We start from the raw sequence: 19,802 nt of genomic DNA, 5'->3' as shown, positions 1-19,802 counted from the left end.
TTTGTACCCCTTAAATAGGTGAATTGGGGGTGTCTCGGTGGCTGAGTTAGTTAAGTGTCTGACTCTTCATTTCCCCTCAGGTCATGACCTCATGGTTCATAAGATCAAGCTCTGCATTGGGCTCTGTGCTGACAGTGTGGAGCCTGCTTGGATTTCTCTCTCTCTCTCTCTCTCTCTCTCTCTCTCTCTCTCTCTCTCTTACTTGCTCTTTATTTTAAAAAATAAAAAATAAAAGGCAAATTGTACAGTTTGTATAGTATATCTCAATGAAGCTGTCATATTTTAAAAAATATAATAACAAAAGAATATTATGAACTTTATGTCAGTAAGTTTGACAACTTAGATGAAATGGACAAATTCCTTGAAGATACAAATTGTCAGAGCTCATGCAGAAAGACATCGATAACCTGAATAGTCCTGTATTTATTAAAGAAATTGAATTGGCAGGTAAGTTTCCCACAAAGAATGCTCACAGCTCAGATAGTTTCACTGTTGATTCTACCAAACTTTTAGAAGAAATAATACTAATTCTGTACAAACTGTTATAAAAGACTGAAGAGAAGGAAATTCTTCCCAGCTCACCTTTGGGGCTCTGATGCCAAAACCTGATAAATTCAATACAATAAATGAAAACTACAGACCAGTATCCCTCCTGAATACAGATACCAAAATCTTAAACAAAATTTTAGCAGATCTAATTTGACAGTATATTAAAAGGCCAATGGAGGCTCATCCTAAGAGTGCAGGGTTAGTTGACGTTTGAAAATCAAGCAATGTAGTTAACTGTATTAACAGCCTAAAATGTTTTTATGTGATCATCTCAAAAGATACAGAAAAAGCATTTGACAAAATCCGACATCCATTCCCAATTTAAGACATTCCCAGTAAACTAAGAACAGGAGGAAACTTCCTCAACTTGAGAAGGGCATCTAACAGCTAGCATCACACTCAACGGTGAGAGATGGGAAGCTTCTCCGTCTAAGATCACCAACAAGGCAAGATTGTCCACTCGAACCACTTCTAAACAACATTCCATTGGGGGTTGGAGCCAGGGGATTAGGCAAGAAATGAAACAAAAGGCATCCAGACATAAAGGAAAAAAACTACCATTATATGCAGATGATAGGCTCACCTATGCAGAAAATGCAACAGAATCCACACACCAAAAAAGCTATTATAACTAATAAGTAGGTTTACCAAGGTGCAGGATAGAAGATCAGTATACAAAAATCAAATTGTATTTCTACATATTAGCTACCAACAAACAAATTTAAATTTAAAAATACCTTTTATAGGGGCGCCTGTGTGGCTAAGTTGGTTAAACGTCTGACTCTTGAATTTGGCTCAGGTTATGATCTCACAGGTTCATGAAATGGAACCCTGAGTTGGGCTCCACGCTGTCAGTGTGGAGCCTTCTTGGGATATTCTCTCTCTCTCTCTCTCTCCCTCTCCCTCTCCCTCTCTCTCTCTCTCTCTCTCTCTCCCCCTTGCTCGCATTAACTCTCTTTCTCAAAATAAATATTAAAAAAATACCTTTCATAATAGCATCAAAAATAGGAAATACTAATAAATAGGACAAAAGATGTGAAAGACTTTGATATGGGAAACTACTGCTGAGATAATAAGTTAAGAAAAAACTTACCTAAATAAATTAAGATATTTTGCTAATGGGCTGGAAGACCCAATACTGTTATGATGTTTATTCTCCCCAAACTGACCTATGTATTAAAATCACTCTCAATCAAAACCTCAACAGGCATTTTTGTAGAGACTGATAAGCTAATTCTCAAACTCATGTGGAGATACAAAGCACCTATAGCCAAAACAACTTTGAAAAAGAACAAAGTTGGAGGGATGGTTTCAAAGCAGTGTGGTGCTAGTATCAAGAAAAATAACAGTGGAACAGGAGAATCTAGAAATAGACCCACACACATACATGGACAACTGATTTTTTTTTGTAATCTCTACACCCAACATGGGGCTCGAATTCACTACCTGAGATCAAGATTCACATGTTCTATGTACTGTACTGAGTCAGCCAGGTGCCCCTAGACAATTGATTTTTGATGAAGGAGCACAGACAATGCAGTAGAACCAAGAGAGTTTTTTTCAGCAAATGTGCTGGAATGAATAGACATTTATAAACAAAAAGTGAAATTTAATCCATATCTCACTCTATATAAAAATTAACTCAAAATGGATCAGAGTTCTAAATATGAAACCCAAAATTTTCTTTCAAGAAGAAAACATAGAATAAACCTTTATGATATTGGGTTAGGCAAAGATTTCTTAGATATGACAACACCAAACGCAATCCATAAAGATTTGTACTTCATCAAAAATCTTGTGTTTTGAGAGAAACTCTTAAGGAAATGAAAAGTCACAGACTGGGTGAATGTCTGCAAAACATACAGCCTCTATATGTTTTGTATCCAGAATACAAAAAGAGTCCTCAAAACTCAAAAATAAGAAAACAAACAACACAATTTCAAAGTAGGCAAACGATCTGAAGAGACACTTCAGCAAAGAAGATATACAGGGGCGCCTGAGTGGCTCAGTGGGTTAAGCGTCTGACTTCAGCTCAGGTCAAACTGTGATCGGGTCACAATCTCATGGTTCTTGGGTTTGAGCCCCGTGTTGGGCTCTCTGTTGACAGCTCAGAGCCTGGAGTCTGCTTTGAATCCTGTGTCTGCCTCCCTCTCTCTATCTCTTCCTCCCCCGTTCGCACTCTGTCTCTCTCTCTCTCAAAAATAAATAAAAGATCAAAAAAAAAAGAAGAAGAAAATATACAAATGGCAAATAAACACGTGAGAATAAGCTCAATACCGCTGGCCATTAAGGAATTGCAAATTATCACCAGAAGGAAATATCACAGCTACTAGCATGCTTGAAATTAGTAAGGTTGACTATGCCAAGTGTTGGTGAGGGTGTAGAGGAACTGGAACCTTCATACACTGTTAGTGGGAATGGAATTTCCACCCACTTTGGAAAACACTAGTTTCTTAAAAAGTTAAACATACACCTACCATATTGGCCAGTCATAACGTTCCTAGGTATTTACCCAAGAGAAATGGAAGCATATGTTCATATAAAGACATAATCACATATTCATAGAGCTTTATTTGTCATAGCCCCAAACTGGAAACACACCCACCATCTACCAACAAGTAAATGTAAACTGTGGCATATCCATCCAATGGAATACTACTCAGCAATAAAAAGGGATGAAGTACTAATGTGCATTACAACATGGATGTTATCTCCAAATCATTATATTGAATGAAAGAAGTCAAACAAAAAGAGTATGTGTGATTCCATTTATATAGAATTCTTGGAAACACAAAAGAATGCTTGCCCAGGAGGGGCAAGAATAGACAGTAGGAGAGGGAGGGTGGGATTACCAAGGGCCACAAGGAAACTTTGGGGAGTGACGGATATGTTCATTATCTTGATTGTGGTGATGGCTTCACAGGGGTGTACATCTGCCAAAACCTACCAATTTGAACACTTCAGGTATGTGATTTATAATATGCCAATTATACTTCAATGAAAGTTGTTTTTTAAAAAGGAAAATAAATCAAATTTACACTGGGGGAAAAAAAGAGAATAAAATACCGTGACTGGTTTTTTTTTTCAACTTAGAGGTTCTAAAATTCTTTGAGTTTTGAAATGTTAAGTTCCATAATCATTTATCTCCAAAATGTAAACACACCTCATTCTGTCATTTAAAGATAACCGTCCTGAGGTGCGCTGAGGTACCAAGGAAGACGCTATAATTCTAAATCATTTCTCCTAAGCGTAATGCCCATAATCAAGATCCCACAATTCCATCACTTCATCAATCTCCATTTTTTTCCCTACAAATGACAGCTCAGAATTTAAATCTCCTCCTGCTTTAGAGACCCACTAAACATGATATTTAGAAACATTTTCAATAATATGGGGACGTGCTTGCACCATGAGAATGAGCAGGGAGGGGTGGAACAGGAGTGAAACACAAAAGTGTTATGGAGTGTCATCCCCACAGCGCCAAAGAAAAACATCCCAGAGAGAACGACCGATAGCACACATCCCTAATGCTACAGCGATTTTTGGTTTTATCTAGTGATTTTTGGTTTTGTCTTCTTCCTTTGTAATATTTTCACATTTTGATTTTACTTTCATTTGTTTTTAAGTCAAGGGACTTTATTTTTCCGAATAATTTGAGGTTTACAGAAAAATCGAGGAGAAGTACAGTGTCCTCGTATATCCCTCTCCTTAGCCCTTGCTCCCCTGCTAGTGACATCTCACATTAGGGTGGTACATTTGTTACAATCGATGAGCCAATATTGATACATTATTATTAACTAAAGTCCATAATTTACATTAGGGTTCACTGTTTGTATTATAAATATTCATGGGTTTAGACGAATGTACACGTCCTGTACCCACCATTTCAGTATCATACAGAAGAATGTCTCTGTCCTAAAATCCTCTATGCTCCACCTACTCCCCCTGTTCCCCCCCCCAAGTTCCTGGCGACAACAGCTCTTTTTTTACTGTCGCTATGGTTTTACTGTTTCCAGAATGTCATATAGTCAGAATCAGACAGTATGTAATCTTTCAGACTGGCTTCTTTTGCTTGGTAATTGCATTTAGAGCTCCTCTGTGTCTTTTTGTAGCTTGATAGCTCGTTTCTTTTTTTACCACTGAATAATATTCCATTAACCACAGGTAGCACAATTTATGAATTCTTTTACTGAAGGACATCTTGGTTGCTTCCATTATTTTATTTTTACATATTTGTTTTATTGATTTATCTCTGTTTTTCATTTTTTACAAAAATCACGCAAACGTCCATCATTTGGAGGCTGGTTCAAAGTGGTCCAACTTCATAGCAGAGGTCCCTGCGGCTATTAGAAATGATCTTTAGTCGGAGTGTTGGGGAGGGTGTGGAGCAACTGGAACCCTCACACTCCGCTGGGGGAATGAAATTGGTTCCACCACCTTGGAAGACTGGTAGTATCCACTAACACTGAACATTCTCATCTTCTATGACCCAAAAACCACTCCTGGCTATATATCCAACAGAAGTAACTTCATAAGTTCCCCCCAAAATATACCTATAAATAGTCCAAAGCAGCTCTATCCATATAGTCAAAAACTGGAAATAATTTAAATGTCTATCAACAATAGGATGGATAGAGTATGAAATATTACTCAGTGAAATACTAGGCAGTGATAGACAAGAATGAACTACCAATCCACACAACATGGCTGAATCTCCCAGACAAAATGCTGAGCAAAAGAAGCCAGATACAAAAGAAACATCCTGCATGATCCCATTTATATGAAGGTCTAGAACAGTCAGAACCAAGCTATGGTTTTGAAAGTCAGAATAATAGTTATCACTAGGGGTCAGGGGTGGGAATTAACTGGGGAAAAGCATAACATGATCTTCTGGGGGAGCTGGAAATATCCTATATCTTGATCTGAGTGGTGGTTACACACATATATGATATATATGTCATATGATATATGTAAACATGATATATATAACATATACACATGAATCAAGCTATACTATACACGTAAGATTAGTGCACTCTACAACATGTTACACCTGTTAAAATGTTTCAAATACATACAAACAATTTCAACAAAATAATACTCTCTAGCCATGGACTCAGAAAGAGGGCCAGCATCAAAGGGAAAAGCTACATACAAACCAGATTAATATGACCCGATTTATGCAAAATCACCTAAACACATGCACTTCATATACAGATGACCTCAACATTGCTACCATTTATGAGCAATTTCTGTGTGCCAAGTGCTGTCCTAAGCACTTCATTCCCTCATTTCATCCTTACAGCAGTCTTTGAGGTAAAGACTGTGGCTAGCTCATTGCTGGCCCCACTTCACAGACAAGAGGACTGAGGCACAAAGTTAGGTAATTTGCTTGAAGTCAACCAGCTAAGTGGCAGGGTTGGATATGAACATGGGTCTTACAGCACTGGAGTCCACACTCGTAAGTGAATCCCCAAACCCTACCCACAGCCTGTGAGGGGCCCCACGGGGTCTGGTCCCTGCCACCCCCTCATGCTTCACCTCGTCCTCTCTTTCACCAACACTCGGCCTCTCGATCTTCCTTTCTCTTCGTTGAAAATACCACTGCTCTCACACCACAGGGTTTACACATCTGCCATTCTCTTGGGCAGGAATGATCTTCCTCAGCTCCTCTTTGCTAGGGGGACTTCTCTTCACCTCTTAGGCCTCAGCCCAAGCATCACCTCCTCCAGGAAGCCCTCCTTAAAACCCAGACTGGGCTGAGACCTCATACTTCCAATGACCCTTCCCTGTGGATCTCACCCCTGTTTTATCTGCTTTTTTTTTTTTTTGAGTTCTCTAAGAGTACAGAAGTGTCCCTCAGAGCCCTACCCCCCTGCTCACCACAGTGAGTGAGCACTTAACAAATATTTGATGAGTGAGTGAATGAATGAATTCATCTGCCAGGGAAGATCAACTTGGAGAGACATCTGGGAGGCTGACATCAAAATGTTAATGATGGTCACCACAGGGAGGTGGATTCCAGGGAATTTTTACATTCATTTTTGTACTTTGGGATTTATCTGGCTGGACAGTGTTCTGGTGGGTAGGTATCTTTTTCCAGCCCCTCAGCAATTCCCCTGTCTAGAGCACCCCTGCTACCACCCTCCCCTCCACCCCCACCCCTGCACATACTCTCCCAGCTCTGCCTGCAGCCCCAAGTGGGCGGTGTATTAATAGACGGAGGGAGAAGGTCACCCAGCTTGCAAGCACTGAGCTGTCCTTGACTCGGGTGCAGATGAAATGCGCTGAGGCGGGGGAGATGTTCACCAAGCGCGGAGCACGTGTGAGCTATTTCTGATTCCCACCCAGCCGGGCACCGCGCATCTGCCATGGGAGTCAGAGCCAGCCTGGTGGGCAGCGGGGAACACCACTGACCAGCTGCCCGGCCGTGCTCACAACCGGACTTGCCACTGCCCCACTGAAAGCTCCCCCATGGTCTTCCAGTGCTTGAGGGGACAAGACCCTCAGACTGGCCGTTGAGGCTCAGCAAGACCAAGTACCCGCCCGCCTTCATGCCCTCCACTCTCCCCAGTGCAACCAGGTTCTCACTTAACTCCTGGCCTTCGCACGTGCCATCGTTCCCTCCACCAGGGACGCCCGCTCTGTCTCCAATCGTTGGAGAACTTAGAAGTCTCAGCTCGGACCACTGGTCCCTCAGGGAACCCTCTCTGCTCATTGCCGCAGCTCCGGTGTCCCTGTTCTGAGTTTCCTGATGCCGCAACAGGTATCTTGATGTTGTCTCAGTGGCCTGTGATCTGCCTCCCAGACTGTGACGTGGGCACCTTGAGGGCCCTTATTAGTCACCTCCACGTCCCGCGCATCCAGTGAGAGCCTGGCCTGCAGCAGACACAAATCCACGTAACCGACTGGCTATGCAAGGGAGAGGTGCTCTGAGTGCTGAGAGGGACCCGAAGGACAGAGAGGCTCAGGCAGTGAGGGCAGGGGAGCAGAAGCGGAGCAAATGACTGAATCTGGCTGGGCCTTAGAGGCCAAGGGTCAGAGTAATATGGATCTAGGGGACAGGGAGGTGGAGAGAAAGACCCATCGACAGTCAGGAGGGGAGAGTCCTGGTCCAGCCAGCCCAGCCCGGAGCTGCAAGCAGCACCGACGCCAGGTACCAGGTGCGGCTGCTCAGGGGCCCTGCCTCCCTCAGCCCTGACAAGAGCAGCGGATATGGGATCTGTACAGAATGGAGCATTTTGTATAAATATATCTGCTCCCCAGTGAAGGATACACAGGGAGGGAACGGGGGGCACGGGGGACCTGCAGCGCTGGAAAGACCTTTACCGGAGCACTTGCCCACGGGCCCCCAGCCACCTGCCCTGGCAGAGAGGGTCCACTCTGGGCCCCAGGGAAAGAGAGGAACCTGGGCGGGCCTCTCCAGGCAGGATTCCCACTGCTTGACCTCCCACCTAAAAGCTGCTGCTTTGAATATGGGCCAAGCACAAATCAGGACAGCAGAGGAGGGAGGGGAAACAGACACGGGGCCTGGGGGAGCTGACCCAGAGGTGGGGCTTGGGGGAGGGGGACCCAGAGGTGGGGCTGGAGGAGAGGACACAGAGTGAGTCCGGGGGAGGGGGACAGAGGCAGGCTTGGGAGAGGGGGCCTTGGTCCCAGGCAATCCAGAGTCCAGGCTCTGCTCACCACTTTCTTGCAACAAAGGTACAGAGAGGGAGACAACCTAACAGGGTCACATCAGGGCCTGGGGGCAGTGAGGGCTGGAAGACCTAAGTGCCCTGGCTCCCAGGCAGTCCGAGAGTTCCTGGAATTCTCTTCAGCTTTCCGAGGTTCTCCCAAGGACCCTTCGGAGTAGGATAGCAGAAAGAGCACTAGATTCCAAGTCCAAGCCTCTGATTCAGTCCCATCTCCATCACTGAAGCCCTCAGGCGAATCATGTTTGGGCCTCCACTTTCCCATATGTAAAATGGGAGATAAGCACATCTCCCTCTGGGTGCTGGTCTCACCTGGAGGCCCAGGCTGACCTGTGAACTGATCTGGACTGGAGAGTGGGGAAGGAATGCCAGAGGGTCCAGTGTGCGTGGTGAGAGAGCAGGTCAGAAGGGAGCGTAACATCAGCTGCTTTTTCTCGAGCACCTACTATGTGCTGGGCCCTGTCCTACATACTTTAACACAGAACTCACTTGGTCCTGACACCAAGCCTCCAGGCAGGCAGTGACACCGTTATCTCATGGGGAACAGATGGAGAAACTGAGGCTCAAAGAGATTTCTGTGACCTGCTGTCCCATAGCTGGTGAGCTTAGCCAGAACCCAACTCAGGCCAAACCCTGAGATCAGCTCACTTGCTCCTGTGGGTTGACAAGCTTTGCTGGCGGCCACCCCAGGGTGGTAGGCTTGTAGCTCCAAAAAGGCTTCCCAGAATCCTCAGGGCCAAGGCAGTTGCCACCTTTCCACTCAATTTTGCACTTTTAATTTAAAACAAAACCGGGGGGGGGGGGCGCCTGGGTGGCTCAGTCGGTTAAAGCCTCCGACTTCGGCTCAGGTCGGATCTCACGTTCGTGGTTTCGAGCCCTGCATCAGGCTGTGTGCTGACAGCTAGCTCAAAGCCTGGAGCCTGTTTCGGATTCTCTGTCTCCTTTTCTCTCTGCCCCTCCCCCTCTCATGCTCTGTCTCTCTCTGTATCAAAAATTAAAAAAAAAAAAAACAACAACACTAAAACAAAACCAGGGGGAAAAAAACCCTGCTTATTAAAACAGCTGGACATTAATACTTACTGCTATTAACACCTCATTTTTAAAGGGCGCTAAGTCTCCCTTTAAACTCCCAGAGTCTCCCTCCCCACCCTTTCTCAAGCTGACCCTAAACAGGATGGTATGGTGGCTAAGAGCATAGGCCAGGAGGGCAGGCAGCCTGGGTTCAATTTCCAGCTCTGTTAGCTGCCTGCTGGACCTTAGGAGTGTCATTCTCCCTCTCTGTGACTTGTTTCCCCAGGTGTAGGGAGGGGACAGTGACCCTCCCACCCAGAGTTCCTGGGTGGATTAGAGAGAGACAATTCAAGATCTGGCCCAGGTCTTCCTGGAAACAGTCAGCATCACTCCTATTTCACATATGGATGATGAGTCTACACAAGATTCCCTCAAAGCGGCTCCTGTGTGTGTATATGTGTGAAAGAGAGGTAATAAATGTTTATGATTGTTTTAAGCTACTAACTTTTGGCATAATTTGTTACGCAGCAATAGATAACTAAGGCAGATGGTGAGCCTTGAGATGGGGTGGAAGAGGGGTGAGAGAAGCAGAAGCTGCTTCCAGAGGGTGCGGTTTACTCTGCTCCCAGGCTGGGCACGCAGGGGCTCCCCTCTAGTGGCCCCTGGTCTGTCCAGAGATGCCACCTGCCCCCCGCAACCTCAGCCTTCCGTGGGTGGCTACTTCTTATGACTGTTTACAGATGCAAGCACAGCTCTGACACAGCTCATCTAACCCACGGAGCCTACTATGTGCCAGCACAGCGCTAAGGCTTCCCCAGTGGTTTTCATTAAAGTCTCAAACAGCCTCTGGAGCTGAATATTATTATCCCCACTGCCTAGAATAATTCCTGGCACATAGATATTTATAATAGTGTGGACTAGGCTGCACTGACAATAGACCCCCAAATTTCAGGAGCTTAAAGAAGTAGAAATGTATTCCTTTCAAGCAGTTAGGCTTCTCCCCAGGTTGGCAAAAAAATAGCCCCAGTGGGTCCATAAGCTAAAAGGAGGCAATTGAACAGCCAACTTCCTGCTTGCTCAGCCCCAGGCACCCCCACACCCGCCCAGGTGGGCTCATGCAGCCATTGCTCCCACTCCCAATCCAAGAAGAGAGGACCAAGGGGACATGTAGGCTGAGCTCTTGTCTGAGGCATCTGGCGCATGACCCGGCCCCTGTGCAGGAAAGGAGCCTGAGGGGACACCCGCTGTACTCTGGCCAGTGGGTTCAAAAGTGCTCGGCTGACACTCATGAGCTGTGCACTAACTATGCGCCAGGCTCCAGGCCCCAGGCTGGGCACCGCTGGGAGCACCAAAGGCATCAGCCTGGCCCCTGCCTGGAGGGGTAGGGGAGGCAGACATATAAGTGTACCTCACAGTGCACAGGCCTCTGGAGTCCAGGCAGGAGTGGCTCACATGGATGAGAGAGAAAGTCTCCTGAAAAGGCAAGACCTAAGCTGAGTGGTAAATAACATAGAAGTTACCGAGCAAAGACGTTGGGGGAAGGGTATTCTGGGCAGAGGGAACAGTAAATGTGAAGGCTGGGGTCCAGAAGACGTGGACTGCTCTGAAAGTCCCAATTCACTCATCTGAGCTCTAAGTGAGAGCACACTGGGGGCCGGAGGGGGCTGCAGGAGTGCGCAGGGGCAGGTGACAGAGGCTACTCAGAACTCTGGGCCATGATGAGGTGTGAGGGGCTGTGTGTGGCTTCCGGATCACTTCACCTGCATGTAGACGGTCTATGGGCAGGAGACCTGGGAGGGGGCTGGGAGAGTCATCTTGGCCACAGGCCATGAGGGCTAGAGCCAAAAGATACTTGAGAAGAGGACATGGGGCAGGGAAGGATCCCAGCCTCTGCTCTGTGGCTGGACCCCTAGACCTGTCTCAAGGGCTCCAGGTGCAAGGCTGCCTCCCCGCCAGCCTCTAGACATGGCCTTGTCAGTTATCAAGCCCAGCCTGGCAGATGGTTTCTCCAGGCCTTGGGGCTGCTGGCCACGGGTCCTCCCTGCCCACCACTGCCCACTGCCTGTGCCCCTGCCCCATCCAGCATCAGCAGAGAATGGTGACACACCAGGTCAGCAGAGGTCAGCTGGCTCTGGCCTCAGCCTCAGCAGGCAGGCGGATGGCCAACGATCCGTGCCAGTGCCGGGAAGGCCTGGGGTGTGGCCAGCCAGGAGAGCACTGTGGGTCTGCCCTGCTCCCGAACCTTCTGCGGCTCCTCAGTTTGTCAGTGGGAAGCATCCATGCAGGGGGTGGTGCTGAGGAGAGGGGACCCCTCTCCATGCTCATCTGCTGCGGGACCTCAGGGAGAGCCCAGCATTCTGCTAACTACAACCAAGGCAGTCCCTTCTGGAACCCCTCAGGGATCGAATTCACATCTGGCCAAGTTTCCAACCCCACTGGGACAGGCTGGTTCACCCTTCTGGGCCTCAGTTTCCTCCTGGATCTGCAGTCCACCCTGTATGCCACCTCACACGAAGCCCCTTGCTCTCCAGGCTTTAGAACCTCATACCACCCCTGCTGCCCACCACCTGGTTAACTCCTTCTCCCAGGTGTCAGGTCTGTCACCTCCTTGGGGCAGCCCTCCCTGACCCCACCAGACTTCTCTGTGGCAGCAGCACAGGTCACTGATGTGAGTTTATATTCACTGGGGAGGTTATCATGACTGTTGGCCTCCCAAGAGGATGGTGGGCTCCCTGGGCCAGGGACCGGACGTTCCACCAGCTGATACAGGCCCAACACCTGCTCTGGGCACAGAGCAGACACTTCACATGTGTTTGCTGAATGAATACTGAGTAGGTAGAGAAAGGGAGGTCAGGAGGGATGGTAATATCTAAATTCTGGTGTCGAGAGGATCAGACGATGCACAAAAGGCCTGGCTTGGGTTGGGGGCAACGTCACTCACACGCATGTGCATACACACTCACATCTCTCACACACTCCCCTTACACACATACCACATAAAACATACACCCATACTCCCCTCCACACACAGCCCCCCACCACAGGCATGCAGGGGAGTGAAGGGGCCTGAGGGTGGCCCCACCTCCCTGTCCACACCCACATTCACCCAGAGCCCTCTAATAAACCAGATAGAAGAGAATCAGATCATGGGGTGCCTTGGTGGTTCATTCAGTTAAGCTTCAGCTCAGGTCATGATCTCACGGTTCATGGGTTCGAGCCCCACATCGGCTGACAGCACAGAGCCTGGAGCCTGCTTTGGATTCTCTCTCTCCCTCTCTCTCTCTGCCCCTCCCCAGCTCACACTCTCTCTAAAATATAAATAAACATTAAAAAAAAAAACTAAAAAAAAAAAAAAAAAAGAGTCAGATCTACAGACAGGCAGAGGCGGGCCTGGCCCAGTGGGTAGCTAAGGCCTCCGCCCAGAGCCTCTGTCCCCACCCACGTTGTCCCTGGAAGGCCTCACACATGCCCAGTCCTCCAGGAATCTCTCACACCCCAAAGGTGGCAGGTTTCCCTGGAGGAGAGGTGCGAGATGCTGACACCTCGTTGCCTGCCATCACACCTCAGCTTCAAGGGTGGGAGTTGGAGGTCGATGAGGAAGCTCAGAAAACTCCCAGCAGTGCCAGGTAGGGGCCCAGAAATGGGCTGGCGCAGCTCCAAACCCTCCCCTACCCCACTCTTACCACACAGATGGAGAAACTGAGACTTGGAGAAGGGAACAGGAGGCTCACAGTGACCCAGCTGGCCTCCTGCCTGGGGTCTGCCTCCTTGCCTGGATGCCTGAGTCACACGGACCTGGGTTTAAATCCTAGATCTACCATTCATCGTATAGCCTCCGTTTCCTCGGATGTAAGATGGACATGATCAAGGCACCGTTGCTCCCTCAACTTTGGGGGACACACATGGAAAACACAGGTGGCAGAGGGCCCTGTGCCCCCAGGAACTCCTCCTGAGTCACAGGGGACCCCTCAGAGGCATCAACACAAGCTGTCTAGTCAGCCTCAGAGTCCCAAAGCCAAGCCCTCACGGTGCACTCTGCCCAGAAAAGGAAGGCAACCATGCCACGGTCACACAGCAAGGCCCCGGCATACTGAGACTCGAACTGGGGCCCTGTGCAGCAGAGCCTCCCACCCTACAAGTGGATCTGGCAGAGCCAAGGAGGTGCCAGGGCTTGGCAGCAGCCGGGGGAGGGAGGGAGGCAGGCAGGCAGCTGGGGGTGGTGGGAAGAGCCTTTTCTCCCCTGTCTTTAGCAAACCCGGATCCCCGTCTCCAAGCTGCGCTCCAGAGCCCTTGATTGCTGCGTCACTGCGCGCAGTCAGCCCACAGTGGGCGGAAGGAGAGGCTCCCTCCCTCTGGCTTGGGCCTGGGGGACAGGGACAGGTGGGAAGCCAGGCAGAGGGTCAGGGGTGAGGATAGGGAGGGCTCCCTGACACCTCCCAGAGGGAATCTCAGCTCGGTTCACCCCTGGAGTCACAGAGGACTGAGCTAGGCAGGCCTTGTAGACCTAACCCCCAGCACTTCAACAAACAGATGGAGATAATGAGGCCCAGAGACATACTGGGACTCTGTAGGGGACACACAGCAGCAAACCAGCTCCCCAGTCATTCCAAACCCCCATCTCCTGGGAGCTGCAAAGCACAAGCCTCCTGGACCCACCCCTGTCACCACAGGTTCGTCTGTCACAGTAGAGAGAAAACTATGTGAACCCAGAGGCCTAGTTTTCACTCCTCAGCCTGATACCTGGGGACACAGAGGCCCCCTCCTGTGCAATCACAAATACTTCATCGGGGTGTGGTTCTGAACCCCTGTCCTGGGGCCCAGCACAGTGCGAAGGTACACAGCAGGTGCTCAATAAGTGGTCTTGTACTCCATTTATATGCCAGGATGCCTGCCCCATTTCTCCATTATCAAAGACAGAATCTGCCCACATCATACGCTTTCTAAAGATGACCCCCTCGTGTACCAAATGTGGCTAGAGCCATTTTTGAAGCAAACTCCGGGGGACGGGTCACCTGTACAGGCCTTCTTAGGCTGAAGGAAGGAATACAAATGCCACGTTTGCTTTGCTGCCTTCTCACAAGTGTCTGTGCCCCTGTGCTGGGCCCTGGAGGCCACTGTCTGTGAGGGGTCTGCCCCTTCATCGAGTGGTCCCAGGAATCTAGCATCTCACTGTGGTCCCTCCTCAGTACCCATGTCACCACCCAATGCCCCTGGAGCCTGACAGATGGGCCACCTCCATCTTAGTGAAGAGTAAAGTTGCAGGAGGGGCCATGGTTCTCCTCTTGCTAACACCCATGTGACCCACCAGGCCTCCGGTGGGGCCCAGGAGTGACCACTGACATCCAGAGCAGTCGGCTCAGGGCCAAGTTCTACCTCTAGTGAGCGGCCAGGTTCCCACAAGCCAGGGTCCAGGTCTGCCACATTCAATTCCCAATGTGCACCTCTACACACACACACACACACACACACACACACACACACACACACACACACACACCCTCACCCATCACTGCTGGTGAACACGTCTCCAGAATGTGGGCGAAGACTAGATTCTACACTCTAACTGGCTTGGATTCAAATCCTGGCACTGCCACCTCGCCAGGTCTGGGGCCTTGGGCAGGCCTCTCTGTGCCTGTCTCCTCATCTGTGAAATGGGGATAAGAAGAGGGTGTCATGGAACTAAAGGAGAGGCTAGATTTAGGTGCTTTCAGCGGGTGCTCATTAAACAGAGGGCCCAGCACTGCACTTGGCTCCTGGGAGCTGGTCACTAGCGCTTGGTCCAGCGAGAGGGTGTTAGCTACTGAAACCACTGCCATCATCCTTATCGTCATCAACAGCTGCAGGGATCCCCAAGCCTGGTTTTGCAACCAGCCCTGGTGAAGGGTGTAGCGAAATTCTCCAAACAAAATTTGCTTCCATTCATTTTGGGTTTTTGAAAAGGCCACGTCAGACAGCTTGGCGGGGAGGAGGCGGCGTTGCGAAACCCAGCACAGAGGGATCCAGGGCCCCACTCCTCGGCTCAGGAAATGATGTGCCATCAGCTAGCGATAGGCTCCCGTGCGCTGGCACCCCCAGGGCTCCTAGGCTGTGGGTTCACCTCCTGCCACCCTCTGAGTGACCTTGGGAAGCTACCCAAACTCTCTGAGCCTCAGTTTCCTCATCTGTCAAATGGAGACAATATCCCTTTTCACGCCTACCCCTGTGGGTGGTGGAGATTAAATATCTTCTGCAAACTGTTGTACATGCCCTGAGGCCTCCATGCTAGCCAGGGGCAGCCACTAGCAGACACTGTGGACAGGGTGTGAGAACAGAACACGCACTTCCCGCCACCATGGACTACGACAGAAGTCTGGGCCCCCCACAGGAGTCTGATGAAGTCAAGGGTGGGCCTGTCTTTGGTCCAACACACAGGAAGCCTCTCATTGGTGGCAGCCTTTTGCAAAAAGGGTGCAGTGAGAGTTTGCATAATGGGGTGCCCTTCCCACCAGAGTCAGCCTCTGCACTCCCTTAACTGACAGGGTCATCTGTCACGAGAAGCTGCTGAGCCTCGTGAGCTCCCCATTGACCCCTACCCCAGGGGCTAATGCACACTGACCTCCAAAGCCAGTAGAGCAAATCAAGCCCCATCCCACCTCCCCACATGCTCAAAGGAGAGGCATGGGGCTTGAGAATTGCCCTCCTGGGTTGTCAGGATCACAGACTCCACACTGGGACAGTGGAAATTCTCTGAGATCACAAGGTCCAAGCTTGCACTTTATCAAGGGAACCCAGAGAGCAGATATGCTGCATTCAAGGCAGACAGCAAGGCAGCAACAAGGCTCCAGGCATAGCCTGGACACTCCCCATGCCAGCACACTGCCTCCCTCCATGACCAGCCTGCTGTGACAGCTTCCCCTCCATCCCCAGGCCTGCCCAGCACATGGCTGCCTCCCAGTCCTCATCAATGTAGTTTTCTCAGCCAGCAATGCCCTTCCCACCATACTCCATCTAACCAAATCCTTCTAATCCTCCCAAATCCACCCCAGATCTAGTAGACATCCTCAGAAGCACTTCCCACAGGCCCAAACTCATGGCCCCTTCCCAGCACTGGACAGCACCAGCCTCTACCACCAGGAGGGGCCTGTGACTACAGCTGGCAGAGCAGGGCCCTGTAGGTTTGACTCTGTCCTCCTCCCTAGGGAGCACTGAGCAGGCCTCAGGAAGCCCTGGTGGCCGGAAGACAGAATGGAGCATTAGGAAATGGTGGACAAGCTGGTGGACAAGTTGGTGACCCACTGAAGTAAGTAAGGAAGTGGTGATGTGTATAACGAACTGGCAGAAATAAATGCCAGACCATATACCCCTGAAGACACAGGCTCCTCCCCAAGCATGGCTCCTCTTATAGAACCTTTGTGGTCCTACAGACACACAGGGATTGTAGAGGCCATGGGCCTCTAACCCCATAGAGGCTGGCCAAATGCCTTTGAGTTTGTAGGACCAAATGGAAGCCAGGAGCCCGTATGGACAGTCATGTTGATGACTAGACCTGGCCAAGGCTCCCTCCATGTTCTACCTCCCAGCCTTTGACTTAGAATGGTGCAAATGATGCTTGCCCATTCATTCAGCCAAAGAAATGTACCGAGGGTCCAAGATGAGCCAAGACCTGTCCTCAGCATCAGTGGATGGCATAAAGAGACAGGCATGACCCTGCACTGCTCCACACCAATGACACCAAGAGGCATCCAGTAATAAGGAACAGTGACTGGTAGTGAAGGCAGAGGCCTGTGGGTGCTGGGAAGGTGATAACAGGGGTACAATCTGGCCTGGGTGGCAGGGAAGGCTTTCTTCTGGAAGTGATGCCTAAGTTGAGATCTGGATGAGGAGTAGTAATTAAGTAGGCAAATGGGGGGAGGGTGTTCAGGCACAGGAATCAGTGTGTGCAAAGACCCTGAGGCTGGAGACAATGTGGCCTGTTCCAGGAACTGAAAGCAGGCCAGGGGGACCAGAGCCAAAGAGGGAAGGGAAGGGCTGAGAGATGTGGCTAGAGAGGTAGCTAGTCTGGGGAGGAGACTAGGCTTCATCCCAGGAGAAGCGGGCATTTATTGAGTACCCAAGGTGTGCTTTAGAAAAAAAATCTGCAGTCAAGATTTTATTAATTCACATTATAGAATGTTTAAGGGGAAGTGTTTAAATGCACTGTAGTCAGATAATGCTATTTTTAATGCTTTTCTGAATGAGTGAATCTATCAATTAATCACAGAGACCACTTTCTCCTGTCCCACAGAGTGCCCAGTACAATTCCTCAGAGCCTCCACATCATGTAGAAACACTGCATTTATGAAGCCAGTGGCCCATAAACTGCACAAGAACTTAACGAGATGCCAGTGGGTGCCCCTGGTACGTCCAATTCGTCACTGAGTCCTACACAAGCTCTAAAGTACACAATCTATCCTTAGCTTCTCAGTGCTATTCAGCCTCCTTTCAAAAAAAAAAACACCAGTTCTGCTGCGAGGCAGCCTTGCGCCCAGGGCACAGACCTCAAACCTGCGGCTCTGTTTCAAGGCCGATACCAGCCAGATGCTGCCCTGGGTCCCACATAACTCAGCCATCAGGTCTGCTCTGCCCCACACTTTCTCTCCAGTCTGGGCCTTGCACTCCATCCCCAGAGCCTGGCACAGACGGTCTCTCCACTGCCCCCAGACAAAACAGGGGCTCCTTGAGGATGGGGACCACATCAGATTATTACATGTCTCTAGCGTCCAGCACAGGCCCAGTCCAGTCTCTGATGGATGAATGAAGGAAGGGTGCCATGGACATCACACAGAGGCACACTCACAGAAGTTGAGCTGCTGTCCCTGGGCTCCAGGAGGGCCCAGGAGTCCTGGCGTACCCCTGCCACAGCACAGGCACACGCACACACGCCTGCCCCACGTGCACAGCCAGTGTCTCCAGGAGCTGCTGGGAATACACTCCGCATCTGCCGCTGACTGGCCTCCAACAGCCAGCTCCAGGGCCTGGCAGTGGCTCCCAGCACTCCAGCCACCAATCGGTCACTCAGCTCTGCAGCCCCACCCAGCCCTGCTGCCCATGGGAGTCTGGCTCAGGCCCCTCAGGCCACCCTGGGGGACAGCCCATAGTTCCCTCTGTGGGACAGAAACTGGGCTCCTCCAACAGCCATTCTCTGAGATGATCCTGTACAGCCTCCAGCCTCCACTACCTTGAACCTGCAGGAAAACACAGCCCCTCCCACAAGTGAAGGCACAGGAGCAGAGACAGCCAGGACCAGGAAGCTGGGGAGCTAGGCTGAGAGTGGAGGTGCACCAGGGGTAGAGGCAGGCCGGTGCAGCCTCCTGGGGCTGGGGACTGCAGCCCCCTCCCCCTCTGTCATTTCCACTTCCAGGCAGGTGGGGGTGCAGGAACCCTCCCCCCACAACTAGCACTGCCCCCCAAGCTTGACACATCCTCAGGGCACCTCATCCCCCCACCCCCCACAACTGGCCTTCGCCAACCCACAGCCCCTTTCCCCATTTCATTCTCCCCCACAACACCAACAGTCCCTAGCTGCCCGCCCCTCTGCAACACCGGCAGCTCTGAGGAAGAAGGGGTGCGGGGAGAGGGATGAGAGCACAGAGGAATGGAACGATGGAGGGGGGTCGGGGCCGGCAGGTTCGGTCGAAAGAGGCCAGGAGCCGTCATCACATGTCCAGGTAGCACATGTCCCCTCCCAGCAGGCCCCGCACATCTGGACCCAGCTGGCCTCTCCGGCCAGCGGGTCCACCTGCCACGGGCTCTGAACGCGAACCCCTTTCACCGCGGGGCGCCGCACGTGGGGGCCTCCCATAGCCATGTGAGCGCCCCCCCAGCCTAGGTGCCCCGGTCAGCTCGGCCCCTCCTGGGTACGCAAACAGAGAGGGGGCGCCATGCAGCGCTGGGGGGTGGGGTTGCCCCCGCCCCCTCCCCAGATGCCAGGTCCGGGAAAAGAGCTCCGGAATGGAGGGAGCTGGCTGGACAGGCTCCCGGGGCTACTGAGGCGGGATGGAGGCAGCTGGGCTGAATGGAGGAATGCCCCGGCCGGCTGGCAAAGCCCTCCCTCTCCTCAGCTCCCAAGGTTGGTGGGGAGGAGAGGGGTCTGCCTGACCCCCAGCCCGCCCAGCGGACCCGAGGAGGGGCTTCCCAGCTTTGGCAGCCTCTTGACATCCGAGAGTCCGCGGGAAAAAGAGGTGGAATGGGGGTCCAGCCCTAGCTAGGGGCTTCCGGGCCCCAGGCACGCCGCCCTCCTCGGTTTGGAGGTCCAAGAAAACCTAGACTGGGGGATCCCACCCAGAGAAGGGGGCTTGCCAACCGCAGAACCGCCCCCTTGGATTGGGGGCTCAGAAGACGGACCTGGCAGGGGGAGGGGGCTTTCCTGCGCCAGCGCCGCGCGTCGGTTTCGGGAGGTCTGTCCGGGAGGAGACTCGGATTGGGGGTCTCGCCGAGGGACGCGGCGCACCGGTCCCGGAAAGAGGGTCGGGCCACCGCGCGCCACCCCCGCGCCCTCACCTGCGCCGGGAGCCTCGGCCGCCTCCGGCC

The 19,802-nt window shown here is 51.0% G+C and overlaps 1 protein-coding gene across 6 annotated transcripts in view; it reads right to left on the bottom strand.

Moving 5' to 3' along the window:
* DLGAP4 (DLG associated protein 4) overlaps window positions 1-19,802 on the bottom strand; it is a 194,385-nt gene extending 174,583 nt beyond the window's left edge. For all 6 annotated transcript variants that reach the window (XM_029918643.1, XM_029918644.1, XM_029918641.1 and 3 more), the window contains exon 1: window positions 19,773-19,802. The gene's annotated coding sequence lies outside the window, so the exon portion shown is untranslated. The remainder of the gene's footprint in view (window positions 1-19,772) is intronic.

Source organism: Suricata suricatta, chromosome 12 (assembly GCF_006229205.1).
Source record: "Suricata suricatta isolate VVHF042 chromosome 12, meerkat_22Aug2017_6uvM2_HiC, whole genome shotgun sequence".
Taxonomy (NCBI): Eukaryota; Metazoa; Chordata; class Mammalia; order Carnivora; family Herpestidae; genus Suricata; species Suricata suricatta.
The sequence above is the reverse complement of the archived record's forward strand: the minus strand, read 5'-3'. Positions and strand labels throughout refer to the sequence as shown.